The 9107-nt window shown below is 40.4% G+C and overlaps 1 long non-coding RNA gene across 1 annotated transcript; it reads left to right on the forward strand.

Moving 5' to 3' along the window:
• Positions 1 to 260: 260 nt before the first annotated feature.
• LOC144984404 (uncharacterized) lies at positions 261 to 8670 on the forward strand. The gene is made up of 2 exons (XR_013648053.1): positions 261 to 4362; positions 4490 to 8670. It is a non-coding gene; the product is annotated as an uncharacterized LOC144984404 (long non-coding RNA).
• The last annotated feature ends 437 nt before the right edge of the window (positions 8671 to 9107 follow it).

The following is a 9107-nucleotide window of genomic DNA, read 5'->3' on the forward strand; positions in this document are numbered from 1 at the left end:
CTTTGTTGACAACGTCTCTGCATACTGTTTACAGTTGACCTTTAGGGAGAGGAGCTGTGTATTGAATGAGGATCCCGCCTTTGAGCAAATTAGCTCTATTGAAAAAGGTTGACGCATCATTTTGTTTCTGGCCATGTTTGGTTTCATGTAGTGATATTCAAGTATGTTCATGCTTGTGTGGGTCGAGAGGAAGGATTGCAATTGTGATGTCTTCTTTCAGTGGTCAGATCGGCAAAAAAATGAAGTGACGTATGGTTCGCGCATGCAAGGTCAAGGTAGAGACGAGCGACATAAATTGAAAAGTTAATTTTAGGTTCTCTTTGTTTAAACATTTTAGAAGTCAAATATACATTTTTTGCAAAAAACAGGCCTTTATTTTTTTTATTTTATTTTTTTAACCTTTATTTACCCAGGAATTGTCCCATTGAGATTAAGAATCTCTTTTTCGAGGGAGTCCTGGCTAGGGGGGGAAACAATAAATTACATTTACAATAAAAATGTCAACATTAAAAACAAATTAAAATTAGAACTCATGTAAAACAGGTACAGTTAAAAGTGACTTTCTCCTCAAATCAATTTTGACTTTTTGAAACTCACTTTTACACCTTTTTTTAAGTATATTTCTCTTTCTCATGATTGCACATCTTTTTCTTCTTTTTTCTTATTAAATTTTTACTATTCCTTGTAATTTGCGACTTTATTCTCACACATATAATAATAATTATTATTATTATTATTACTTTTGTGGTGGTCCTAATACTAAACGAGCAATAAATACAAGTATTTTCACAACCATTTCAACACTATTTCTTTCAACATTTTCATAAATGGTTTATTAATTATTGTATTAGAGATTATCTGCAGTGCATTTTTATAATGACAGTTTATTTTTATTTTTATTCAAGCACCAAAAAAGTGATATCAATCTTACCTTAAGCTGTGTATTTAAGGTGTCAGCTTTAGTCAAAAGCTCAACGCCACACCCATTTTAATTGAATTGATTACAGACTAGTCATCAAACTACTAATGGGATGTTTATCTAAAAAGAAAAGTAAAGTGGCAGTGTGTGAGGCAAAATAATTGTCAGTTGCTTTCATGCTGCATCAGAGAGCAGAAATTATTCAATCTGAAACATTAAAGAGGATAATATACAGAGATTCTTTTTAAATTCTTAAAGCTTTAAAAGTCAAGGTTGCAACATTCACATGATATACTTCAGCTGACTAAATGTCGGGGCAACATTGTGATAATTTATTGACTGGGCACAGGTACATATCTTCAGTAAAAGAATATTGGATTTTCAAGAAAAATAGAGAAATGTTGGACAAAAAAAATGTTAAACATATTTTAAAATCGGCACTGCTCTTTAAAAAGTGCCAGAGAAAACTAAAAAAAAAAAAAAGAAAAAGAGAGGGGCACAAAAAGACTGAAATGTGTCGTTAGTTTTTCTAATCTCAGACTTGAGCAGCTCGGGCTTTCCAGTTCAAAGGCTGAAAATGACCTTGATTAGGAGTGTTTGTAGTTGTGTAGAGCCAGCCAGACCAAGCCGTGCTCTGATGTGTTTCCTGGTGTTTCTGGTGCACCTGTGGTGAAGCAGAGTTTACAAATGGGTGGATATTTGGTCGTGCAATAGCTTGAATTTACTGCTTTTGCATTAAAACCCGTCAAGGAAATTCTGTTAATGGAAATATATATAGAGGCAAAAGTGAAAGCCCACGTAGTCCCCACTCAGATTTAAAACAAAGGCATTGTTGAGACCTTAGTAATTTAGAAGGGCCCAGCTGTTTCCATGACGATCTTCATTGTCAGGCAGACATATGCTGTGGTTGCTTTATTTTGAAGGCTCTGTCACGACCAGCTGTGGGAGTTTGCTGTATTCCTGTCTGTGCACGTGTCTCCCACCGCATGAGCGTGTTCCCTCTGTGTTTGACAAGTGCTTCCAGGCAGATGTTGACAGTCGGATCAAAGAGGAGATGAAGGGGAAGGCAGAGGAGCTGGATGTGACGACCTTCCAAGGTCAGGTGTGAAAATGAATGATAAGACGAAGAAGACGGACGGGTGAGGAAGACTGCAGGCGCCTGGCGTTGGCCTGCGCCTCGTTGGTCAGGGATTATGAGGCCTCAGGAGGACATAAGCTAACTGTTGCTCTCAAGACAATCTGGCTCCGAGCTGCCTGCTTCTTATCTATTGTGCTGTTTTTTTCTTCCTATCTATTCTTCATGGACTGCTGTATGAATACGCTTTTCCTCATTTGCAACAAACCACAATATTTAGGATTGATTTATTCCATGGCTGATTTATCCGTCAAGGCTCCATCTCTTGTTGTGGAAACATTGAATGGATACTTTGTCCTTCTCTCAATACATGCATACATGTTTCAGACATTTGATGTAATGATATGAAACACTCATCAGCTCCTACCAGTCCTGAGAAGGAACCAGACACAAAAGCTCAAAGTTAAGCTCCAAACTATTCTTTTCCTGCTGACACATGACAGAGAATGATGCATAGCCTCTAGCTCGACCTGATTTATTAAAAAATCACAAAGAGGCACGGGAAAAAAAGAGAAACCATTTTAAAGCTGCTGAATAGGTTGCTTTTGACTGTCATTTGCATAATGGGTTGTTTGCTTCAAAATGATGAATACGCCCAAATGCGCGGAAGCCAAACAGCGACTTTAAAGACAAAGCAGTGTCCACTGCCAGACAAAAAAGCAAAAATACGAGTGCTTCTGCCTTCCTGCAAATGAAGTAGAGGCTGCAGAGTGCCACTTTGAAGTATGATCTAAAGAAGACGACCCGGATGGGGGGAGATTAAATATAATTTTGGTGTCAGCCAACACAACAGCAGTAGATGCTTCAACTTTACCTTGATCATAAATGAGCTTCAGCAACATTATTGAAATTGAAAAAAGAAACTATTTCATCTTTACTAGCTTTGTCTGTCGTAACAAAAAAGCATTGAGTTTCTGGCTTTTTTTAATTTCACATTAAACTAATAAAAACATGAAGCATTGAGACATAAATATTATTTTTAATAAGCCTAATGTCCAGTTTAGTCTTCATAGCAATCAGCCCTCAGTTGTTTTGAGTCCCTGAGGCAGCTGTACGGTCTAGGTCATAGTACTGGTTGGCAGGATTTTGCGATAACTGTGACAAACTTCTGAGTGGCATATAAACTTTTCCACCTTGATGATGCGATTGTCTCCAGCATTTCAGTTTTTTTTATTCATTTTATTTTAATTTTTTGTAAAACATGGGGATCTTTGAGATTCAGCTTTTTTATATATGTTTAAGCTTTTTTTCCACATGTAGTTTTTCTGAAGATGCTTACATGCTTAAATGTTTTGCAGTGAGATCCTGGCAAATGTTGATTATAATGTGCAAGTTCACCTCATGTGCAGTAAAGGTTAGCAAAACAAAAGAAATGAGACGGAGGACAGCAGTTTTTCTGAGCCTAAGGTGGAAGGTGGGTGTTTGGTTTCCACTCTTTTCTGTTGGCTGTTTCCTTTTTTGGCCCTACTTCGGCCCACTTGTGACTTTCAAAGAGCAAGTTTTGAGAGCCAGAAGCTCTGGTGATGGAAAGTCAAAGAACCTTTTGCAAGACCTAAATTCAAACCTCACTTAAAAATCATTAATTTAGAGACTTTAATTCTTTAAGTTTGCAGTTTTACTGAACTCTTCTACAAAGCATAATTGTTTCAGAATCTTTTAATTTGTTTTTGTCCTATTTCATTCATTCATTCTTTCATCTACTAAACCCGTTTTGTCCCTTTCAGGGTCACGGGCTGGAGCCTATCCCAGGCACACATGGGTGAAGGCAGGGGACGTCCTGGACAGGTCGCCAGTCTGTCGCAGGGCAGCAAATCACACACCCATGTATTCTCACATTCACCCATAGGGGCAATTTAGAGTAACCAATTAACCTATGAACCATGTTTTTGGACGGTCCGACCTCATCTTGGGAACTTGGGTATCAGAATTATTTTCGAATTTTCCATTTGGAAATTACGACAAATGGGATGTTTATGTCCAAACTTGACCCCCTCAATTCGAGTAGTATTTTACATAAATCGCACAGCTGCACAGACAGGCAGGATTAGTGTAAAAATACGGCCCCAACATCTTCCAAACTTACCTTGTGATTGATGTTTAAGTTCTTCACCTTTCTTCTTCTTCTTTCTTTTTTCAGTGCCTGATGGTATAAGGTCTCTTTGGCATGATGTTCTCTTGTGGTCGCTTTGATCAATGTGACAGATGCGCTCGTAAATGCACACTAATGCCAGGCTCAGACGCAACGATGTTGACCAATCGTCGCTAAGAGTGGCGTAACGTCATTATTTGGGTTGCCAGATTGGTTCAGGTGTGTTGAACGGGGGGGGGTCATTAAAGTGCAGGCACATTAATTTGCACAAAAATAGAGCGCACGTTGGTACGGATGTCCTATGAAATGGGTTGCCTGATTGGGTCCCCTTTTTTTTTTTTTTTAGCCAGTTCGGGGCCCTGGTGGTGACGGCGGGGACCTACGTGGCTGCTTAATCCCCGTATAGGGAGGGCCGGCCATGGGTGGGAGAAAGCCGGAGTCTTCAGAGAAAATCCACACATGCACGGGGAGAACATGCAAACTCAACACAGAAAGCTTCTAGCCAGGACTTGAACCGGGGGGGCCTTCTTGCTGCGAGGCAGGAGCGCTAACCATGGTGACGTTATCTGTGCAGCCCAATTTCAGAGTCACTTTGTCTTATTGACCACGACTACCGGCCAATATTCCTTCTTTTTGTCCAAAGACAGCCCAATTTTACACAATCAAGCCACCTATTGTCATCAGCTGGAGTGTGATTGGCCCAATCAGAGTCATCAGTAAATAGATTTTCCTCTGGGTTTGGAGATAATTACCCAATTTCAACAAGAAGCTGAATTAGGCAATGGATTAGTTCAGTATGGGCCTGCCTTAGCTCTGGCATTAAGCACAAGCCCTTGACTTTGCCCGACAGAGAGGAAGGTGGAGTTTGGAAAATAGGCCCATCAGATAGAGAATTAAGCCTCTCCTTTTCAACCACTTCCTACAAAACCCCAAACTGTCATGCCACAAGAAGCAATCGCCCACAAATGTTAAGAGGGCAGAGGCACGGATATCAATCAAGTGTCTTGTCACCAAGCTTCCCTTCCTTTAAAAAGAAACTAAACGTCCTGGAAGCAAAACAGTAGGACAATAGATCCGGACTCTCAGAGCCCCTCAATGGCCAGCATGAGAAAAGCATCTCATCCTTTAGCAGCAGCACAAAGTGTCCTTGTCTCCTGGCAGAGGAGATTGACACATCCAGTCTGGCCTCTTCCATCGCTCTCTGGTCCTTTGCCCACATGCACTTTGTCTAGGCGGCCCTGCCTCATTGAAGCAGTCAGCTTCATTCAGACAGGTTCATGGGGGGCATTTAGTCATGCACTGTCAGCTCTGCTGTGGTCTTTTACCTCTCCCCGTGTGAGGTGTCAGGGGAACCACGCACACACACATTTGATCCAAGCTTCGACATGCTTGAAAAACATAAACGCTCACTCGCACACACAAAATCACATGTAAGGGCAGACCACCTAGGAGGTATGTCAAAAAGATCACTGCAGGCACATGGGCTTCATGTGATTGTACTATTTTTAAAGAAATTGCACGGTATCAACTGAAAGAAGCGAGCGGTGACAAGGGAGACTGTTTTGAAAGGAATTTCAGGCAGCGTGTGATCACGTTTGAAAGAAAAACTCTGATGTGACCTGCTTTGTTTAGTGTACTTTACCTCCTCAATCATCACACAAACAACTCATCTCTTCTTCAAATATCTGACAAATAAATACATGCTCCATGAAAATGTAATCCATTCAATGTAAACCATTCATATTCCAGATAGGGATCATATAAGGCTTTGGAATCTTTCTGTCATAGTAGACTGATTTGTATAAATGCTCATTTGTTGAACTATCATTTAAAGTCGTGGCTAAAGCAGACTGAAGATGGGTGCGGTCATGTGACCACAAACGGTTTAAAGAAGGACATTAGTGAATAAAATTGACTTCTGACTACCAAGCTAAGGTCACATCAGTTGTAACACACCTGGCTGTGTGAAATTTTTCATTTCAGTTTTTCCATCACCCCTAAATCCTGCAGACTGTGCAAGGAGCACATAAGTGGTGTTCACGTCTAAAGTGCAGGCTCCTTGCTTGTGGTGAAGCTTGTGAGAAATTAGGAAATAATGCAATAAGAATGTTGTTTTTTTGTGCATCCTATGGGCACTTATATGTCAGGAGCCAGTACTCACACTTTACTAGTGACCAGACTAGAATATGGCATTAGGGCAGTGTTTTTCAACCTTTTTTGAGCCACGGCACACTTTAACCCTGACAAAAATCCCGCGGCACACCAGCATCCAAAAAAAAAAAAAAAAAAAAAAGCAGAAATTCATGGTCTGTATTGTTCGACACAGTATAGGAGTGTGCGGCCATAAAGAAATCTTTCTCCTAGTCTCCTTTTTTGGTTCATAAAGGCACAAACGCAAACCCCAAATATTGCAAAAATAAAGTTGGTTGGGTTCAGCTGAGCTTGAGTTTCATAAAAATATATGCAATTCAGTAATTTTCCAGTTTGACTCTACGCTTCCATTATGTCTTCTTTTTGTTTTTTTCCTGATTTTTAATAATTTGGTGACATCCTCCACTGCCTAGAGCTGCGCACAATCATGTGTTGGCATATATGCGCTCATTAAGGCGGCAGAGAATGCAGCGTGACACAAAAGCTAACCTTGTCTTTGTTCTCATTGTCTGCTCTCGCAGCATACAGTGTCTGCAGATGAAGTATAATCACAGGCTTTAAGTTTTATTAAAGTAAGTGATGTAGAGTATGACTAAGACAATAATCCTCTGCTCACCCCATCTTATAATGATAATGGCAGAAGACTGGGCTGCCGCCTGCATGCACACACAAACACTCACATAATGCAGCTAACAGACAAAATGCACGCACACTTTATTTCTCAGAGGGAAACAGAGACACATTTGTGAACTCTAACGTTCAGAGTGCACGCTTTTGTGACAGAGCGCCACTGAGAAGCAATTTCCTCTCCTTGTCATTATTAGATTAGTGCTTGTATTATTTGAGAGAATAAATTGGCTAAAGTTGAAATGAATGCCATCAGCCAAACTCTAGTACACATCTCCTTCGCCTCTTCAGCGGGGTCTAAGTTCCTGATTAGGAAATGCAAACCCACTGTGCCATGGGGCGGGGGGATCCATCCCCACCACCACCGCCGCCACCACCGCCGCCACCGCCGCCACCGCCGCCACCGCCGCCACCCATCAGATGGGATTTTCTGCCGTGGAGTGTTTGCTTAGAGCAGAGCTGTGGAAGTCAGAGTAATTTCAGAGCCACCTTCATAACATCAAATTAAAAGCGGGACTAATTTGTAAAAAGTAAATAATAGAATCGAGTTTTGACAGAACATTTTGACGGCACAATGATTTTTGCTCTGGAGACAAGGCGGATCAGTCCCATCACCAGATTACCAAGCAGGCTTTGAAAGCAAAGGCTGAAGCAAAGACCTCTTGGAAATCTCCTCCAGGTACTTGAGTTATTCAAGTATCCCTGTCCCTCCTTCACTCCATCCCCCTGTTTTTCAGACGGCACTTTACACATATATTTGCATTTTGAGTCATAATTTATTTATTATTAATAAAGAATTTAAGATTTGTTTAATTCATCCATATATTTTTTTCATTTCCAACAGTTTTAGACAGAAATGAGACAAAAATGATCAAAGACAGTACAAATCGTGCAGGCAGGAAGCAGCTCTGTGCAGAGAATAGATGAAATATCCTCTCTTTACAAGCTTGTAGAGTTAGAAAAGTTCTTAAAGACCCACTTCAATAATTATTGTGTGTTTTTACACGTTCATGCAGCATTTCTCTCATGATGGAGGACATGTATAAAATAAATTATGCGTAAAACTGCATTTCCGAGTTTTGTCTTGTTTTTTTTTTTTTTTTTTTTTTTGTCAAATCATGGTGAATCAGGAGCAGATGAAAAAAAAATGCAGTTTGAAAAAGTTATCAGTTGTGATGTTGCAATGGGTGGTCTATCACATTTTCTATGATGGCCCACCAGTTTTGTGTCGTTTTACACAAACTATGTTCCAGAAAACAACAGCTGCCAATAAATGGCGTAATCATAAATAAAAAGCCACAGGGAACGCTTTTACAATAGATCAAAAGATGATTGGAGTGGGATTTTAAACAATGTGTAGGTTTACGATGACACATTTCTATAAGACCAACAGGATATGGTGTTCTTAATAAAACAGAATGTCATGATTTGAATTTGTTGTCTTGTTTTTGGTCCTTGTTCTGTCTTGTTTCTGTTTCCTGTTTTATTTTGAAAGTCTCCTGTCTTGTCTGTTTTCTTGAGTTTTACTTCCTTTGGTCCCCATCAGCCCTGATCGTGTCCACCTGTGTCTTGTCTGCCCTGTCTGTATTTAAGTCTCGTCTCTGCCTTCCTCCTGTGTTGGTCCATTACCCCTGTTATGGTGTTCATGCCTTGTTCCTTGTCCCTCGCCATGCCACAGTAAGTTTTAGTTTTGTTTTGTCACCCTGCTCTGCAGCGCTTTTTGTTTCTATTAAACCCCTTGCCCTTGAACCGTGTGCCTCCGCCTCTGCATTCTGGGTCCTACCGGCTTTCGAGCCACCTCACCGTGACACAGAAGTGGGTAAGGGAATGAAATTTGATTTACAAATCAGTTAGAAACATGTTTCTCTCTTGTTCGCTGGCCTCACTGAGATCAGTTTTGACATCCATGTGTAGGACCCAATATGCAGGAAACCAGGCTTGGTGGCAGAAACTTAAACATTTAAACTCTAAACATTCAGGACAGCTGTGGATGATTGGCAACTGAAAAAAAACCATAACTGACTAAATCAAATCCACGAGCACATTCCTCACAGGTGTTCATGGAAACCAATATAAAGTATAATGTTGGTCAGAAATGTGCTGCTGAAATTATGAAGGTTAAAAATCAACTGTAAGTGATCCAAATCCTGATTTGCAGCACTTCTGGGGAACAACTGGGGAACGTG

The sequence above is a fragment of the Oryzias latipes genome, chromosome 16, assembly GCF_053564925.1.
Source record: "Oryzias latipes strain Hd-rR chromosome 16, Olatipes_Hd-rR_3.1".
NCBI classification, from domain to species: Eukaryota; Metazoa; Chordata; class Actinopteri; order Beloniformes; family Adrianichthyidae; genus Oryzias; species Oryzias latipes.